This window comes from Talpa occidentalis, unplaced genomic scaffold (genome assembly GCF_014898055.3).
Source record: "Talpa occidentalis isolate TD23 unplaced genomic scaffold, MPIMG_talOcc4v2.1 talOcc4.7, whole genome shotgun sequence".
In the NCBI taxonomy this organism is placed as follows: Eukaryota; Metazoa; Chordata; class Mammalia; order Eulipotyphla; family Talpidae; genus Talpa; species Talpa occidentalis.
The window spans coordinates 48,772,338-48,793,337 of record NW_023605083.1 but is presented as its reverse complement, the minus strand read 5'-3'; the positions used below and the strand labels follow the sequence as shown (position 1 = coordinate 48,793,337).

The 21,000-nt window shown below is 35.9% G+C and overlaps 1 protein-coding gene across 1 annotated transcript in view; it reads right to left on the bottom strand.

The window, feature by feature from the left end:
* Positions 1–21,000, bottom strand: part of LOC119232414 (spermatogenesis-associated protein 31D4-like) — a 296,841-nt gene that overhangs the window by 11,627 nt on the left and 264,214 nt on the right. The window lies entirely within an intron of this gene.

Genomic DNA, 21,000 nt, shown 5'->3' with positions numbered 1-21,000 from the left:
TACATAAAACAACTAATGGACATCATTGCTGACTGGGTCAGATATTTCATTTGTGCTGTTAAACTCAATTGTAATAAATCTTATGTGAGTCTATTTTGCTTGTGTTAGGTATGGGAGAGGCAATGCTACTTATATATATATTAAAGTTATCTACAACAGAAAACCTCTTTTCTGAAATAAATTTCCTTCCTAAGTGCAAGGACCCTTCTTTTGAAATAAATATCTATTGCATTTATTATTTTGGGGGATAGACTTTAACTGTGATAATATTTGAATTTTGTAAGTCTAGGTAGAAAGTATTCACATGTCCAATGTAATATCAATTGTATACTTTTTCTTCTTAATGACTTTACAAGCACACCATTCTTCAACTTTGCCTTCTCACGAGAATCCTAACGGCCTTATAGGAACTTGGTCCTCTGCCATTTCACATATGGTCTTGGGGTTTAGGTATTGGCCAGACTAACCTTCACTATGGCCTCTCTCTCCTGACAGTTTTAGCCAGAAGATGAGCACATAACCTAAACATGGACAATGAGACTGAGATCTAGAATCATAAGGGTAGGGGGCTTGGCAGTGCTGGTGTTGCTGCTGCTGCTGGTAGCAGTGTTAACAGGATAGTAGTGCCAGTACCCACATCTAACCAGATGTGTCGGTGGGGTGAACTTAGCTGTGGTTCTGGCTGCGTAGCCATCCTTGTTTCCAACATGTTGTCACATGTTAGTTCTCTAGTATTTTATTAGTACTAGTATATTTCCTATATTTCCTATACTCTTTTTTTAATTTTAAATTTTCATTTAACGCAAAGACAGTTTGAGTGGCTGTATCTAAGAACCCAGATGAATGTAAAGAGAATCATATGAAAGTAATTCCACAGAAAAAGAAATGATATCATGATACTATTGAGAGGCTGGGAGGATTTAAAAACCACCCTGTTAAAGGTACACTGTGAAGCACAATCCACTTTTGTTTGATTTAAAATAATATAACTATGAGAAGTATATTTTCTTCTAATCTATGAATGTGATACACCTCTCCATATTTTAAACCTTCTTTAATTTCATTTTGCAATGTTTTGTAGTTGTCAGTATATAGAGCTTCCACATCTTTTATTAAATACATTTTGACCTACAGAAAATGAAGTATTTAAAATGTTCGAATCATTTACTACTAAAAGTAGAAATGCAGTTGATTTTTTGTATATTGATCGTTACCCTGCAACATCATAAAACTAATTACATTTAAAAGAATAAAAAAGACCCTTAATTGACTACGGAATACATGATAGTTTTGTATCTTTGCTATTTTCCTGATACTTATGTAAAAGAACTTGTTTTTAGTAAATATATGCTAAGTATTTAGAAGTAAGAGGGCATCATATCTGTAACTTACTGTTGAAGAATTCAGAAAAATATGTATAGCTAGCTAGGTAAGAGGGAGAGAAAAAGAGATAAAGACACAGATGATAGGCAGATGATAGAAAACAATGTAGTAAATTGTTAACATTTGGGAACAGAAAAAAAAAAAAGAAGAAAATCCTGTTTGGAGTAGTGAAAGTCCTGAATCCTGACTGATGGAGTAATAAGGACAAAGGCCTGATGGGAGTGGCTTAGGAGAAAGCAAGAAATAAAGAAGTGGAGATAACATATACAGACATTTCTTCCCAGTAATTTTGCTGAATGAGAATTGGAATCAATGGATAAGAGGTGGAGAAGAACCTAAGATGTGATTTTTTTAAAAATGGTAACATGTATTTTTACATGTTTATAAGTTGATGGAGGTGTTTAGTAAAGAGAGGGGAATCAATGCAGGCAAAAGATAGCACAACAGTTAAAGCATAGCACTTGAGCTAAGAGTGAGGAACAGGAGACTCTTAGAAACAGGAAAATTCATCCATTTTAATAGGAGGAAGGCTAGAGTAAATGTTCACATCATGGATATTATTTATGTACAGCAGTGAATACTGTATGAAGTCAATGTCATGGATGAATTTCACAAACAAAATGTTGAGCAAAAGAGCAAGTAACAGGAAAATACACATGGCATTAATCACTCAAATCAAGGAAAATACATATATTTTCAGATATAATCTTAAGTGGAAAACTATTTTTAATTAAGATAAACAATTTAGAGGATGATGGTGATAGGTAAGGCAAAGTATAGAGGTAGATTCAACGTTACTTGTAAGTCGATTTCCTATGTTAGAATGAGGATCATAGCTCTTTATTTCTTATTTCTTAGCAAGATATTTTGTATTTTAATAATACATAACAATTTTTAAATGTTTGAGAATTTCAAAGTAGGTGGTTCTGAGAACCTTCCATGTGAGTCCAACATATCAAAGCTGTCTCTGCTGACCTCTGGGAGTCATTAGCTTTAGTACCTCAACAAGAATTCCGAGTTTGGAGTAACTGCTTAAGCCAACAGATACTGATCCGCCCTGAAAACATTTTTAATAAGTTTAGCATTGCTGGTATGCTATCAATCCCACTATAAATCTTATTTTCTTATCCCAAATCATATTGGTCTGGAAAGATGATTTTCCAGTTCTCCCATACCTAGTCACCTATCTTTCCTAGTTAAAGAGACAACATAGCAGCTAACTACCCACTTCACTTTATTCCCACTTTAAAGGTTTTATCTTAACTAATACATTCTGGCCGAACCTCAACAACATAATATATATACTGCTTGTATAATATTAGGAGTTAACTCAATGCAAAATAATAAATGTTTAAAATTATGCAATAAATACTGCTTTCCCATCATTCCTTGCCTCTAACTCCAGGACTTACACTCTCTACCGCTATATAGTTACCTGGTTTTTGTTGTTGGTTTTTTTTTTTTTTTTTTTGAGGTGACATTGGTTTACAACAGTGCATGTGATTTAGCAGTACAGGTTCACACATTTTCAGATCAACATTACCACACCACATTCACCAGCAAGGCACTCATAGTTTCCACCATCATCCACTGGGCCACCTCTTCCCTTTGAAATTTTCTCTCCCTCCATGCAGTATCATAATCTTTCCACTTTCTTCCTCCTGGCTTAGAAAAGACCAACTTCAGTTAAAACCAAATCTTGGTCTATTCCATGTCTGTACTGGGTGTGACTGGTGAAAATTAAGCCAATAAGCACTCCCTGATTGCCCAGTGCTAATTATTTCACACTCATCTCCAAGATGACTTGTTTCATAATTTATTTTCTGTGCTCAAGTATCTTTTATTACTAAGTGAAGTGATGAAGAATCTATTTTCCACCTGTCTGTGCCTTTTCCTTTTTTCCCTGGGATTTGTCAGTTTATGTTTTATCTTCTAAAGACCGGTTAATTCTTGCTTGACTTTGTAAATTTTACCTTCCTGGAGGTTAGTTAACAGGAAATAGTTTGATCACAATTTCTATAGCCTCCTGGGTAATAATATTCTAGACAGATGACAGGTGCCCCACCCCGTTTTATTTATATGTGGTGCTTTTTTTTTTTTTTTGTCTTATAGTAAATTTTTCTTGACACTGTGCTCATACCCTTTTCTTACTTGTCATTACATAAGTTAACAGATTTCCCTGTTAGGAGAGGGAAGAGTCCTCAATTGCCTTCCACACCTCACTACTGTTTATTGCATAGACAGATTGCTTCCCCCATATACAGCTACTTTATATGATAATTGAATAGCCCTATTTCCTATGTTTTTCTGATACAAATTATCCAGTAGGTCTTTTTCCCCTGAGTTATGATCAAGCCATTTCCTACCCTCATTTTGGGGGGAAAATGACAGGGAAAATATTTTGCTCATCAGAAAGATTCCTTTCCTCCTGCACATGTATTTTCTGTCAGTACTTTTAGAGATTTGCTGGTACTAGAATTTCATCATTGAATATGTTCTTCCTCTTTGCTTTCCTATGAGGTTGCTGCATAACTTCAGCAGTTTTACATGGTTTTTGTTGATGACTATATGTTTCCCACTTAAAAAATGTTTAAAAATAAATTCTGGGTGGAAGAAAAGAATGGGGTTGGAATTCTCTTTGCACCTTTATTTGATTTCAGGAGAGGAAAAGCAAAGATTTACTAGTTACCTTGGTATAAAATTACATTATTCATTTATAAGTCTTATTTGGATACTATTTTATTAGTTTGAAGCCATTCTCCACTAATAAAAGCATGTGACACTGTATGTTTCTAATTTTCTCATTCTATATCCCACAAGTTTTGAATAACCCTTTTTTTTAAAGATTTATTTATTTATTTATACAAGAACCGGGATACAGTCCAGATGTGCGGGAGGGTGAGAGGATTCACCAGAGACAGAGCGGGGAACAGAACAGGCAGACTGACGAAGTACACTGCTAAGGGGAGCAGCGAGTGCGACAGGAGAGGTCTGCCCCGCCATGTGGGGCCCTCACCGGCCGGCTGGGATCGAACCCGCGCTGTAGAGTCTACAGACAGCTTCACAGCGTGGCACTCAACTGCCTGCACCACCAGGGGAGGCCCTTGAATAACACTTTTTATCATTCAGTTAGAAGTACTTAAAATATTTCAGTATGACTTTTTTGTTTCTTACATTATTTATGGATATTTTACAATTTTACATATTAAGATTTACTTTTTATTGATTTCCAGCTTAATTACATTGTGAGCCTAGAACCCAGTCTGTAATTCTTTGTAAAAATTAAAACCTAGTCTATGGCTAGTACATAGTCCAATTCAGTAAAATTTCTGTGTGGTAAAGAAAAACAGAAAAGTCATAATCCTGCTAGTTGTAGGGTTCTATGTATGGCTATTAAATTAAGGTTGGTATTTGTGTTGCTTCCTTGCCTTTTGTCTAGCTTTTTTCTACAGCATTATTCTCAACACTTCCAGGGGGATTTTTCAAAATTGCAAATTAGATTACCCTTCTTGTTAATTTAAAACCAGGTTGTCACCCTGCAGGTTGTCACCCTGCTCCAGGACATACCTAGTGATGTTAATAGGCCTTTCTTACTCCATGCGACTTCCCATATTATGTCTCAGTCACACTAAATCATTATTCAATATTCAAATTTTGTCATGACTCTGTAATTTGTTCACAATTTCCTCTTCTCAAACTGCCATTCCTCACTTGTGTAACTGAAGAAATTTTTACTATGTTACAAATTAAGAATTATCATTTTATACCCTATAATTTCCCATGCTACCCAAAACCATATACTACTAATTTACTTAAATGGATGTTTTCCTACGACAAGTCTGAAAGCTCCTTGAGGGCAACAACCAAGTCTGATGCATTTCTATATCTCAAATGCATCAGGGCATGACATACAATAAATTGCTCAATGAGTAACTGATCAGATGCTATTGACTTTCAGGGGCTGGTAAAAAAATTGACCTGTAGACCAAATACAACCCACTTTCTGTTCTCACAAATAGTTTTATTGGAAGATGGCCTTTACTATTCATTTATGTAATATCTATGGTTGCTTTCATGCTACAATGACAGAGTTGAGTAGTTGAGTTAACACAGAGATGGCATACCTTTGATTATGTAACTTTTAACACGATGGACTTCTAAAATTTCACATATAATGTAATAAACATCTTTAGATTTTACTCAACGAAGTATCAAAAATTTGCATTGAGAGTATTTTTTTTCTGTAGCTTTAAACCTATGTTATCTCAATGGTGTGTATACAGATAGTAAACAACTAAACTTCCAGGTAAATATGGATAACCTTTTAATTATAAAATGTACTAAATATATTCTTTACCTAGAAATATTTAAACATTAATGGACAATTGAATTTTCTTTTTCTTTTTTTTCATTTTTTTCACAGTGTTTGCTTTCTTTTCTCAGGTGTAATGCCCTTAGAATTTCTACCACTTGTTCACCTGTGCACCATCACCACAGTCCCTTGTGCTCCCCTGCCCCTGTTCCAATCTCACTCCCTCCCCCTCTCCTGCAGAATGTCTCTGATTGATAGTTTTCTGTTTTATTTTTGTTTTGTTCTGTTGTGTTTTTTTAATTATTTTTTCCTGATCCTTTATTTGGTTCCCCTCTATTCCTCCTATAAATGAAACCATCTGATACTTTTCTTTTTCTTTCTAACTTATTTAGCTGAGCATAATCCCTTCTAGCTCCATCCATGTTGCTGAGAATGGCATTAATTTATCTTTTTTGATTGCTCAATAGTAGCCCATTTTATACATTACCACATCTGCTTGATCCAGTCATCTATTTTGGGCACTTGGGTTGTTTCCAAGTCTTACCTAATATAAATAGCGCTGCAATAAACAGGGGTGCCGGCATCCTTTTGAATACAAGTTTTTGTGTCCTTTTGGTAGATCCTTAGTAGTGCAAATGCGGGGCCATGTGGTAGTTCCATTTTTAGTAGTCTGAGGAACCTCCACACAGCTTTCCATAATGGTTGGACCAGTTTGCATTCCCACCAACAGTGCAGGAGAGTTCTTTTTTCACCCCATCTTCACCAACATTTGTTGTTGCTAGTTTTTTTTTTTTTTTTAATATGTGCCATTCTTACTAGTGTGAGGTGGTATCTCATTGTGGTTTTAATCTGCATTACCTAGATTATGAGAGATGGTGAATATTTTTTCATATATCTGTTAGCTATTTGCATTTCCTCCTTGGAGAAGTGTCTTTTAAGTTCTTCTGCCCATTTTTTGACAGGATTGTTTACTTTGTTTTTGTTGAGTCATGTGAGTTATTTGTGTATCTTTGTGATCAATCCCTTATTAGTTGTGTGGAGTGCAAAAATCTCCCAATCAGAAGGGTATCTCTTTGTTTTGGTTACTTTCTCTTTTGCTGTACAGAAGCTTTTTAGTTTGATGTAATCCCAGCTATTTATCTTTTCCTTTACTTTCTTTGCTTTGGGGGATGAGTCTGTAAAGATGTTACTGAGATGTATGTCTTGTAGTGTTTTACCTATGTTTCCTTCTACATATTTTATGACTTCAGGTCACATGTTTAGTTCTTTTATCCATTTTGAGTTGATTTTTATGCGTGGTGTGAGGTAGTGGTCTAGTTTCATTCTTTTGCATGGGATGGTGCAGTTTTCACAGCATCATTTATTGAACAAACTGTCCCTGTTCCACTGCATATTCTTTGCTCCTTGGACAGTTGATTTTTCAACAAAGCATAAAAGCACATCTTTAGATAAAGATTCAGTCAAATATCTGGATAAATTCCAGTCAAATCCAAGAAAGAATGTATTCTTGTGACTTGAAGTTATAGAAACTTTATTTTATGCAAAGGACTGATAATTTTGTAAAGTGAAATTCCCTTTTTTTCTTCTTTCTTCTTATGTCCCTTGACTCACAATCTTAATTTTATTATCAAGTAAATGTATCCCTCAGTCATAGCCTTAGTCAGAAAATATACATCTTAGCATGGGCTAAATTATTGCAAATGATAGTATAGTAAGCATTTCTTTATACTGCATCTATAAATGGAGGGGAGGATTTTAGAAGAACTGGCCAATATTTTCCTTGGTTAGCAATAATATAGCTTTTACTATTGTATTAAATAAACCCTGTCACTGTGTCCTAAAACTCATTTCCCTCCCCTATTGAGTCAGCTACCATAAACATGCTGAATGGTATTTATTTAATTAAAATAAGTTTAACATAAATTATCTTTGAGAATTTCTAACAGGTTCTTCATATACTTTGAGCTAATTGGAGATATGCTTAGAGTATCATAAAACTAGGGTTAGGAGTCATTCAGAAGTTGAACCTATAACATACATCACTCACTCTAATTGCCACTAATTTAAATATATTCCTGAATAAAGAATACATTCTGTGTCATTAAGCTCAAAAATATGCTTTCCCAACACCTCACCTTTTATGGAGGAAGGATAAAAATGACAATAATGATGATAATTAAAATGATTACTAAGAACAGTAGCATTCCTATTGCAAAAAATTGAAACTCAAGATCATTTCAAAGAATTATTTTCAGAATGCCAAACAATAATCATATTATATATAACATCAAATCATAAATACAGATAACAGATAATTATTATGTGCATATGCCACACAATATGTTGGTAGTATACAGACACAAAGACTAATACCTGAGGTTATTTTGAAATTTCTCTTGCTTTTCCATGATGATAAAATATTTGACAAAATTAAAGACAAAATTTTTCATTGCTTCTTCTTAAAATTTTGGCTTCCTAGTAAGTTATGTGAAGGAAAACTTCAATATGGAGTGCTTCAATGGCTGGTTATTTTCTTTCTTTAAAAAAGCTATTTGTTTTTTCTTTTGTAAGAAGAACTGGGGCATGGGCCAGAAGTATGAGAGGTGAGAGAATTCACCAGAGACAGTGTGGGGAGCAGAACAGTTGGATTTACTGAAATACACTGCTAAGAGGAGCAGCGGGAGAAACAGGGCAGGTCTGCTGAGTTATGTGTGAGTTATATGTGTTAGCTCCCTGGCCAGGGATCGAACTCAGGCCATAGTGGTGATAATGCTGAGATTCAACTCCTACGCCACCAGGTAGGCCCCCAATGGCTTGGTTATTTTCATAGGAAGACCCAAAACATGGCAAGATGATTTCTTCTTCAAAAATATTCCCAGATTTTAGTTATGCTATTCAGCTAAAAATACTATGAAGATTTTTTATATTGATTATGTAGAGAAAACAAATTTAAAGGATTTCAGATTTTTATATCAGCACTGATTTTTGTTTTTTGTTTAGTTTATTAATTTATAAAAGAGGTGTGTTGAGATCTTACTCTCTATAGATTTGTCTCTCTTTTCATTTCTTGCTTTATATATTTTTGACACCATGTTACTGGGTGCATAAAAATTTAGAATTCTAACTACCTGATATACTGAAATTTTTATGAATACTGCATATCTCTATGTGTAGTATTTCTTTTTTATCCTCAAATCTACCTTATTGGATACTTGTTTAGCTATGATATACTTCCTTTGGGTTATTGTTTGCATAGTATTTTTCTTTCCATTCTTTTACTATCCATCACACAATGCCATAAACAACATGCCATTAATTAATACTGAAAAAAATTGTATTACATTTGATATAATTATAGGTATATTTGGGTATCTACCATCTATTATCTTGCCTCATCTATTTTATCTCCTTTCTCTCATTACTTCCTATCTCTTAGATGCACCCAAATTTTATTATCCTTTTTCCCATTTATTAGTTAATTAATAATATAATCCTTCACTATTACTTTAATGGTTATCTTACAGATAATAACACATGCCTTTCATTAACATCAGCCTAATATAAATTATCAATTTTACCATTTTTCACATGCTGATGTCTTAAAAATTTTGACTCTATTTGTCCTCTTCCCTCTTTCTTTATGTATGTATCTCCTGCAATAGACTTAGACCCCCTAATAGTGTCATTCTGTTCAGAGAGTAACATACACTTGTCCATAAGATTTTACTGTTACTCTTCATTCCTTCCTGCAATTCTCTGTTTTAACTTGGTATTATTTTCCTTTTGAAGGTCTCATTTTATATTAAATTAACACATATCTGATGGAGATGAAAGCTTTCTCTTTTGTTTTTCTGTGAATGTCTTTACATTGCTTCTTTTACAAAAGATATTTTTGATGAATATATAGTTCTAACTTAGCAGAGTTCTCCCCAACCTGCATTTTAAAGAAAACCATTAGCTTGGGCCTCCCCTGGTGGCACAGCGGTTGAGAGCTGGGCTGCGAAGCTGCCCGCAGCCTCTGCAAAGCCGGTTCAATCCCCGGCCACTGGTGAGGGTCCCACATGGCGTGACAGACCTCTCCTGCCACGCCTGCTGCTCCCCTCAGCAGTGTATTTCATCGGTCTGCCTGTTCTGTGCCCCGCTCTGGCTCTGGTGAATTCTCTCACCCTCCAGCGCTTCTGACTGTACCCAGTGCTTGTATAAACAAATAAATAAATCTTTAAATAAAAAAAAGAGAGAGAGAAAACCATTAGCTTATTTTCCAGCTTCCCATATTTTTCTTAATTTTGTTGAGAAGTTAGAGAACAGTCTGATTGCTTCTTTGAAGGAAATATATTGTTTTTTTTTCCTCTATGGCTGTTATTGGAAATGTCCTGTTACCTTTGGTTTCCAACAATTTCAATAAGATGTAGGCAAAGTTTTATTTGTATTTATTCTGGTTTGGATTCATAGTATTTCTTAAATCTGTGACTTGGATGTCTTCTCTTAGTTTTGGGAAATTCTCAACCAATTACACCCTTTATATATTGCTTCTGCCCTATTCTCCTTCTCTTTTTCTGGGACTCCAGTTACAACTATGTCTGACGTTTTTTATCATGTCTCATATGTATCTTATTGTTTCTGTCATTTTCATTCACTTTCCTCCCTCTGCTTCAGTCTTTTTATTTTCTACTGTTTTCTTGGTAATTAGTGCCCTCTTTTCCTAATTCTTCAATATGCCTTGTAAGTCATCTCATTGATTTTTCAATTTTATTATTATATTTTTAACAATTATTTTTGTTCAGTTTTTAAGTATGTTCCATTTCTCGGGTGCACTTTCCATATCATCTTTTTTTTTTTTTAGCATTTAAATCATATATTAAAGTGTATGTTTGAAAACCCCAATTAAAAAAAAGAAAACCCCAATAAATGGTTCATCTACCTTTTTCTTGATTTTCCTCTTTGGTATGCTTGGTAATTTTATTGAATGTTAAATATTTTGTAATACTAAATGTAGAGTTCTAGATGATTTTATCTTACTCCAGAGAGATTTTATTCTATGCTCTCCATAACTACCTTAATCAAGTCAAGTCTGGGTTTCATTTTCATAAATCTTGTTCTACCTCTGACTCTCACTCATTCTTAGGATCTAGTTCTCTAGGAATCCCCATTGAAACTAATGGATGCTAAACTTAATTTTTTATTTCCTCAGGATTATGTGGAATTCTTAAACATTCTACTCTGTTTTTCTTCAGTTTTCTGCTTAGTTTTTTGGTCCCTTACCCCATGTAACTCAAAAATTCAGAATCATAAATTATCTGAACTTCCCAATAGCAAGTGTATATCCAAGATTTCAATCCTTCAGTTCTAAATAACCTTGGTAATGATCACAACCCCTCCTTCCAATTATGGAAACATCATTCTTTCCATTTGCCCATTCAAGCTTAGAGGTGGTCATGACTGTCCATTGTTGATGGTCTCAGGATGCTTCACCCTCTATTACTGGTTACTTTAATATGCCCATACCTCTTAACACTGTTTACATTGAAATATCTTCCAATAAACCCATCAAGTAGGTTATTTTTTGCTTTTCAATGTCCTGACTGCTATAGTATGTGACTCTCTAAGAAGTTAAGAACTGATGCACTGAGGCATTTGTATTTTAAAAATCAGGATTTTACACAAAGTTGTGCCTTAACTGAATGTTAATGTATATTAAAAAGTTTCATTATCAATCTGATTCTCAGATTTTATAAGGGGCTCCTTCTATGAAATGAACAAAAGAAGAATTTTATACAAGTCGTTCTTTGCTTGAGGTTGTCTATGGAGTTTAAACATTGGCTTGAATAAGATATCTTATCCCTCTTTACCTCTTTTGATAAATAAATGGAACTGTTTAGGACCCTTCTCTCCAGCATCCTCATTGACTACCAGGCATTTACATATCTTAAATAGAAAGAACAAAGTGTTGAATATATTGTTTCACCAAGGGCAGTGTCTGAATCACTCAAAAAAAAAAAAGTCTTTCAAAAATGCTACATGAATGTCACATTCTAGTCTCCCCAGACAGAAATCTTGGTGTCAATCAAAATTCCTAGCAATGTACTACTACCTACTAATGAAGTTACTTCACCATTTGAAAAGTTTACACTACCCTTGAGAGAAATTTCAGTGTTCATCACACCAGATTGCTTTTGAAATTAAGACATATGCCATACTTTATAAGAACTTGCAATCTAGAATACGAAACAATAAAAACTAATAAAAATCAGAATGTGATTAAGATTTACACTATTAGGTATAGACTAAACCAAGGAAATATTCCTGGGAAGGTCAAATGAGTATGAAATGGGACTAAATACCCATGAACAATGGTGGGAGTCATTTCTACCTGGTTGAGAAACAGCATGGATATTTTCGACCAAAGCCAGTTAGAAATTTCAGTAGCAAAGCTACTGGAAGAAATTCAAGTAGCAAAGCTACTTAAAAGGAACTAATAATCATATGTCTAACCATTTGACAAGTCCTTTGAGCCCCACTTCCTCTCATTTGATCTAATACTTCATAGGATATTTTTGCTGGAGAAATGAACTCTCACATCAACTGCCTCAGGTTAGTTCTCTGCTATTAAATCTTTGGAGGAGGAGTGAGCATGAAAGGGTTTCTAGGATTAGCAGAGTGAAGTTCTGAAGTTCCATTGTTTTTGAATCCTACTCTTTTGATATAAGTCTGTCTCTATTTCATCAGAGTTGTTGGTGGAAAGGAAGAGAAAGTATGAGGAGATGAGAGAAATGAGGTCCATTGTGTTCATCTCATCAGCTTGGGCCTCAAGATGAAAATGCTGTGCAAGGAGATTCTTCCCTGGGGCCAAAAATAGAGAAATCTTGTCAGAAGCAAAGTCCTATGCAGTTCAGAGGTCCCAAAGCAGCATCAGAATATTCATTTGCCATCTCTAAGGACTTTTGGAAAGTGCAGAGAATTGTTTAGTCCTGGACATAGTGTTTGAACATCACAGGACCCAAATATCTGAGCATTGGAGGCACCAAGCCTCTTGAGAAGACATACATACATTCTGGACTATAACATTAATTGCAATCATGCCATCAGAGCCAATCAGAGAAAACTAGAGAGGAGCCACACGTCTAGTATCTCCCTTTCTTCCAGAAGAAAACCACAGAATCAATTGTGGAGAGGGGACATTTGCCCCAAACCATAAAATTAATCATATTCACTAACCTTAAATAAGTACTGCCCTGAGAAATGTACACTCCTACCCTCACTCACTTTTCATACTATTATAATCACACAGAAGCAGAATACTGGTTCAAATGGTGACTCTACTACTTTTGGACTATATGACTAACCATAACAAGTTATTCAATCTATTTATGTCTAACTTTTGTCTTTTTTAAAATGGAGATAATATCAGCAAAAATAATAAAGATGAAAATGTCAACAATAACAATAAGTAATATCAGCATGCCTTTTAACACATTAATTACATCCAACAAAAACACATTTCTATGCTAGGTATTTACTCTTTCACCCATCTGGCATTCCCATTATTCCCCTTCCCATGGAGATGTAGTCTGTGAGTGAAAGAGAGGGAGAGAAAGAGGGAGAATATTCTCTACACAATGATCAATGTCCTGTTGAATTACCAGTGTCTTGAAACCACCCAGAAAAGTTTCCTATGTTGTTTTTCTAATGCGGAAAGTCATGATAATAATGATACTTAGTTCTTTTCTCAACTGGAAGGTGGGCATTGGTTTTCGAAGCAGTGAGTTAAATAAGGAGGTTTTGTTGATGGCTGATGAACTCCTACTCATAGTCCTGCCCTCAGGCATCTCCTTGACCCTTTGGCATCCTTGGTGGACATGAAATTGTCAACCAGCAGCCTGTGGTCATTATGTTAGTCACAGATTTCCTTGCATTTACAATAATTTTAGTAAAGGTTCCACCTTTGTCCCATGTGTATTGCAAGTGCAGCAGCACAGCCAGCATGCATGTGAGTATAAGCCACATCGCAGGAGATGGAGAATAGGTAGTACTTAAATTTTTATTTCCATATTGACTAATGATACTGGACTCCTATGGGTGCACATTTGACACTCTCATGAATACAAAATGAATATATTATGATTGGCGATTTCATCGAGAATATGACATTAATTCATAAAGACTGATGAGCTACTGAAAATAAAGTAGTAAGTTTTTCCTAATGTGGTTAGGTGACCCCACATCCACTTCATTAGTAAAACTCCCTGAACTGTATTCATGTAAATGGAAAAAAAAAAAAGTACCACAGGCAACTATATTCCTTATAGTCAAGCACAACCTTGAATGTAACGGCATCTTCCACAGTACTTGACAATGTTTTATTTCCACCCCTGAAAAATAAATGCATTTAAAATGGAACAAAATGCCCACTAACTAACATTAAAATATATAGTGATTGAATCTAAGCCATATTAAAAAGAGTTATTGATACTTCATGTGTTGTCAAAAACTACTGATTAGTTCCATCTTGGAAAAGTCAAAGTTGAGTCTTGATTACATGATTAAAATTATGTTTTTACTATATATGTGTTATATGTTTATGAAAACATAAAACCTCAGATCATTTAATATGAATTCTTACTCATTTCTTTGGAGTGAATTATATGAGCAAGTAATCTCTACACTCCAGGTTCATACTGTTGATTGGAAACTGCTGAAGGGCAAAAGTTTAAATGTTATATATACACAGACACACACAGACACACACACACACACACACTCTCACACACCTACACACAGATAACCAAATAGGGAAGCCACATACCACACAGTCCCACCCTTTTCTACTGGACCTTTTCAAGGTGATATTTCTCACTATTATCTACTCATATTGTTCTGAACATTCATCCTCCTTTCTAGTATGATTTTGATCTAATGAGCAAAATGAAGGTCACATGATAGGTAAAATACACTGACATGACACAATGAAATACAACAAGATGCAGGAGATATCAGCACAGTATCTGCCTAGTATCAGGAGGTATCTGCCTAGTCCACAAAGATCATTTCACATGGTCGTGCCTCAGTTTATTTTCATTTAAGATAATAAACTCATCTGTTTCATTCCCCAGAGTTGTGTTAAGAAGCAAATAAAATATTGAATGTGGAAGTACTTTTAAAAAATACAAAGCATAAAAAAATCAAACATTATGAAATGCTATTTAACTTCTCCATCTTGTGTAATGTAGCAATCTAACATACCAGAAGCAATGGTGATTCATTCAAGCTGATATTTATTGAGAGCTTTCCTTGTGTACTGGGAAGGATGCAAATAAAAACTGGTGACGAGTAGAAGAAAAGGGAAGACATACATATAAATAACAGTAATACACTTAAGATAAGCAGTGGGGTAGCAGTGATGAATGAAATACAGAAAACAGCCTGTGACAGTTCAGAAGAGAATCAGAAAGGCATGATCACTAATGCCAGGCTTTAAAGGATGATAGGATTTAGACTTGAGGAAAAGAAGGGAGGCAAGACTTCCAAGTGGAGAAATAATGTGGGACTCTTAAACCTGGATGCCCCTAACACAGGGAAACTTCAAGATGTGCCATTTAGTTTAAGGTGAGAGAGGGAGATGTTGGGAGAATATTCACTAGTAATATTTACTAGGTGCTCGCTATGTGTGAAGCATTGTTCAACATATGGGGAAAGGAGCAGTAACCAAAGCAGACCAAAACACTGACCTGTGGATCCAGCTGATATTCTAGTGGTTATAAACGCAGGCTCAGAATGTCTCTAGCTCACGATCTCTATCCACAACAATCTTCTTCATGATTAGTCAAGCACGTACAGGTAGGGAAAGAAGTGTGTACACACACACTTCATTTAGATTCTAAACCTGCAGTATCTGGTGATCATGTTGTCCAAGATAAGTAATTCTGGTTGCATCTGAGGAAACACAGGCTTTCTCAAAAGCTGGTAGGGAAAAAATATAATGGGATGGCTCCAAAGGGGGATAGAGAAGGAATTTCCCTAGAGGTTTTCTACACTGGAGGTAAAAAGGGGCAATTCTAGGGTACCAAGAATGACACAGTCAGTGAATTCTCACCCCCGCCCTTCAGAGCACAGGGCACCCACAAACAGAAAGGAAAACAGTATTTATATACAAAGGGATTGAGGCGAAGGGAGAAAGGGGAGAGAGTACAGAGAAGAAAATGTATTGACTGATAGATGGCAGATGCTGTTTCACCACTTCTGATAGTCTATGGTGAGCTAAGGATGAGGTCCAAGCTAGACCACAAGTCAGCTGAAAGGGCCCAAGCTGCAAGTGGGCCTGCTCTGCCCCCTGCTCTGCCCCCTGTCCCAGCTCAGGATGTCAGGGGATGGAGATCCACAGCTCTCTTAGAGATGCACATTAGAGTCATCTGGGGAGTTTTTAAAATATATGCCATGTCTGGGCACCAATTGTAGAGCAATTAAACCAGACTCTCTGGAGAATGGATGCAGACATCTTTATATATTTTTAAAGTTCCTCAGGTAATTCACATGTGCAGGCAGATGAAAAACCATTGAGGTAATCAATACTCCAAAAGGCTGTATGACTTTTTTTTTTTTTGCTTCACTTTACAATTTAGATAAGTGGATAGATAACATGATTTAATACCTAAATCTTTTATTATAACCAAGTCAGCAAATCACAGAATTTTTGGAGATGGGAAAGGCATGTGATTTTAGGACAGGTAAGAGAAAGCCTTAGGGTCAAAGTGATGATCATAAGAATTATTTGGAGTTGCCACTGAAGTTAAGTGGTAAGAAGTATAAATGCAAATATGATTTCATGGATTTGAATCTTGGCTTTTCAGATGACTTTATGATTTTCTTTCCATTTGAACTTCTAATATCTCATCTAGAAAAATGAAAACCATAATATAAAGCCTCTTCCCCCTAACTTGCAGGGATCTGTTGAGAGGAAAAGGAGACATTATCAATAAAAGTGTATTATAAACCAAAAGATTATAACACAAATTTGATGGACTATGTCTTAGCCACAGAAACAACAGCAGCAAACAAAATCTAGCCCAGGGAAATAAATAGTGCCCAAAGCAGTGTCTGTACTTTGCATTTAGATATGGCAAGTAAAACCAACCCTATTAGGGGTACTCTCCCCAATGAAAAGCCTTTTCTTTCTATGCAGAATGTTTGTATTATATTTTACCAGCCAAGATTCCTCTACAGAAGCCCTTCTGCAAATCCTTATTAATAATGGCAGGAAACCAAAATGAACTAATCAGCTGTTAACAATCAAATCAGATTATGCTAATTTAGTTTAAAACAAAAAAAAAAAAATGAAACTAAATAAGGTGGAGGAGGAAAGCAAAGTGGAGAGGAGGGAAAGCCCTAACAATCCATGAAGAAAGCAGTAAATCTCAGTGACAGAAGATAAACTTCTTGGGCACCAAGGCAATGAAAATGGCGTTGATCTATGTGTCTGCAGATGTGGCTCCAGGGGGTAATCTGTCCAGCTGCTCAATATCAGGACAGCCACATGGGCACCACCTCAGGAAAGATAAATAGGAAACCTCTTAGTCAGGGAGATAAACACAATTGCTGCTGCTAGTTCTTACATGGGAAACCTGCTGATTGTCACTGTTGGATGGAAGAATTGCTTCTGAAATATTCTGAGGCAGAGAGAATAAACACCCTGGCCACAAATCCAAGAGGTGATGAGTTGCAGAGAGACAGAAAGCTTTGTTAAATCAATTCTCTGACGGTGAATAAGGAAATCCTACTGAATTTCACTAGGTAGTCATGGAGCAAGTTTAGAAGGCACAGAGCAATCAGGAACCATATGTCTTAAAATATGTAAAATATTGTTAAGGGTGACATTTACAAGCTACTGCTCAAGGTCAGGGGAGATCACAGATATGAAGGATGGGAGAAAAATAATGGGTTGCTATCTCAGCCAGTGGATCAATAACCCACTCCATGAGATCCAGTGGAAATCCACCCAACCTTTACATAAAAGGCCACTTCTTATAGCAACAGTCAGGACAGAGAAATCAGAGAAATGAAACTTTTTTGGGCAGAGGATGTGGAAGAAAATGTGTTTTAAAGTAAACTCTTTAGCTTTCCCAGAGTTTACAAGTGAGCGATAAGGCAAATTCAAGAAACCACCAGAATGTGTAAGAGTGAACCCATAGTTTTATCAAAGCCCACACATTGTTACTTGTTATGTATACTTCTATTTAGAAATTAAAACATGCAGTCTCAATTCTAGGTTCCATGAACAAGAAAAAAGGGAATCAGACATGGACACAACTTTCAAAGAGCTTACAGTGTACTAAGAAGTAGCACTAAACAAAGTGCCCTATGTACCAGAGAAGGTGCATGCCCTAAATTAAAAAGTGCCATAGACACTGAGAACAGGAAAGGAGATTGCATGTAAAAGGCTTGATCAAGAAACTCTAAAGCTACTTCCATTTTCCTGCCATCTTACGACTTTACTAAAATTAATTCTTTTTCATGAAAATTTCCTTGAATACTTGAGTAAATAGCCTGGGTTAATCCTCAAAACTTGATTTTCTACCTCTACTCTCTTCTAAGAGTATAGATCTAGAATGATGCCCAGCCTCAGAGGCAGTTGTGGGTCATTTCTGACCTGTTCATACCCAGAGAAAGATTTATTACCAAGGGTTCATTCAATTGCTACCCATGTTATTGTGTACTTTGATGTCATATGCAAAAATACTGTATGTGGTTGACTTTTTTAAGTATAGCTTTCATTGAAGTGTTTCAAGCCTGGAGCTACTAGAGGGATTTCAAAATTCTGGAGTGTAGAATCAAATCAGTCAGGGGAAAAATGGAGTCAGTGGATTCCCCAGGACTTAGATCAACATGGATCAGGTCCTGGGAAGCCAGGTTTTCTCACAACAAAGATCATCTCCTTTCTTGGTTTAGTATTGAGCAGATGTCCTTTGTCAAACTATGCTCTCACCTTTCCCTTAGAAGAATATATGTACTGAAGTACTGCTGTCCTCAATCATTTAATATATGTGTGCTGAAATGGGAATTTTGCCCTGAGATCACATGACATTCAGATATATTGCTGGTTCTAAAACGTAACGGTGAAAGCCACTGAATTTGAGAACATAATCCAAGTCTTTATCTGGCAATGTTGGCTCCATTTACCACTGGATTTTTTTGAGTGGGTATAGATGGTGCCCAAAGGAGGCATTAATAATCTTTACTGGAACAGAATGAATGGGAAGGAAGGAAGCTAAAAACTTTGTTTGGTATAATTGTAGTTTAATGTGCTTAAGTACAACCCTGGATTGACTTATATAAGACACAAGAAACCAGTCAGCTTCAGTGAACAAAAAACAAAATACCTTAAACCAACTATTTATATTGTACACTGATAATCACTGCTTAACTGACTGAATTTTTCATGTTCTAACCAGCTGTTTAGGCAATTTGTACACACAGCTTGAATAATTTCATCTATATTCTATAAATTCTAAATGAAAGTGACAATGTGTTTGTATTTGGTAACATTTTCTAAAGTTGATAACTTTGTAAACAATTAGAGGGTTGGCCCAGCATCTAAAAAAAGGAGTTTCCTAATTTCCAAAGTGCATTACTCTGCCCACAAAACTGGCTACCTTCCTTTTTGTTTGTTTTCAGAACCCACTTTTCAATCTATCACTTAAATGGTACAAAAACTTATTCTAAATGGCTTACTTCCATTTAGGTGCCTATCAACAGAAATGGAAATGTCTGTTCCAAAGTTATCGAAAATTTCCTGATAGCAATTTTTTATTTAATTAAAAAAAGAGAGAAAGAAAAAATCAAATCATGTCACAGGCAGGTGGAAGGACACCCCAGGCAGGACTGTGTTTTCCAATGGCATCCAGCAAGATAATGAGTCCATGTCTATGGAAATTGATTCATTAATATTTCATCGAGGCAGCTTCAGAGAAATTCAAGAACCAGCTCCCAGGAATTCAATCAGTAAATTCAATGAATTGTTGGCTTAAAATACTAAGGGGGGGGGGCGCAAAAATATACACATATTTGGTATGTGTGCATATTTAGCCATGATGATATGGCATGTATATGCACAAGAATACAGGCAAACATTAAAACATAGCTCATGTAGAAGGCTGTCATGTTTTGACTTAAACTCAGTCTCACTGGCATATATTCTTAAGAATTTTCGAATAAAACAAGCTTTACCCTATTAATATTGTCCTCCTGCTCAGTGTCTCACTGGAAAACAAGTTAACAAAAATGTTAGCCACAACTTGTTCACTAGCAGTCACATATTTATCAAAGAGAGTCCCTTCAAACAGGTAATAGCTTATAAAGATGGCTCCCAAAGACCCATGCTGACATGGGAGAGAGAAGAGATCAAGTGTTTCTTGCAGGAAAGGCTGCTGGTTTGGGGCAGAGCTGGCAATTTACTATGTGATATACACATTGAGAAGGGCCAGTTAGGGAAACAGATTCAAATTATCATGTTGGATAAGTAATTGGTCTTTGTGTGTCCCTAAACACCAACCTATAAATAATTTTATTTTCATTTTGGATCAATGTCTTCTAGCCCTTGTCTAACTAACCTGTATTGATGTCTTTTTAATTAAACCATGCGTGATATGCTCACTCGGCAGTGGGGCATACTGAGTGTGCATGCTAGGAATTCCAGATAAGGTAATTATGCTATTTGTCACTGTCATGATTAATGTGTGACAGCTGTTATGACAGCTGTGCCACTGTTTTGTCACAATACTCTGTTCATCCATAACAAAATTAGCTGTCGCACTCAAAGGTACACACTTGCTGCTATTTCTTTCTGAAGTCAACAATGAGAAAATCGAGAGGGAATATTACATGAACTCTGTGACAAACAAGAAAAACGACATCTTTATTTTTTTTTCTTTAAATGATGATACAACCTGCCTGCATTGGAAATGCAGATAGCTCACCTATAGCAAACAAGCTGTCACAAGGAGCCAATCCGCCACTAATCTAGCTAACAAGGTCTCAGTATGTGAGGGGTTTGCTTCATAATTTGAATCTGCCTTGTCAGGCAAGCCTTTTAGATGTCACCCAAATTAGCATTGGCTGGAACTGTTACTGCCTGTCAAGGTGGAAATCTGCAAATGCAGAGTTATAATAGGAAGTGGGAGACTGAATCACCCTTTCCTTTGGGCGTCAGTCAAGTGGAGCAAAATAGGCGGCTCTGCCTCCATCTCCCTCAAGACAGCCATCCTCCCTCCTCCTGAGCCCCTGCATCCCTTTCTGGGAAAGATGCTTTCAGGAGT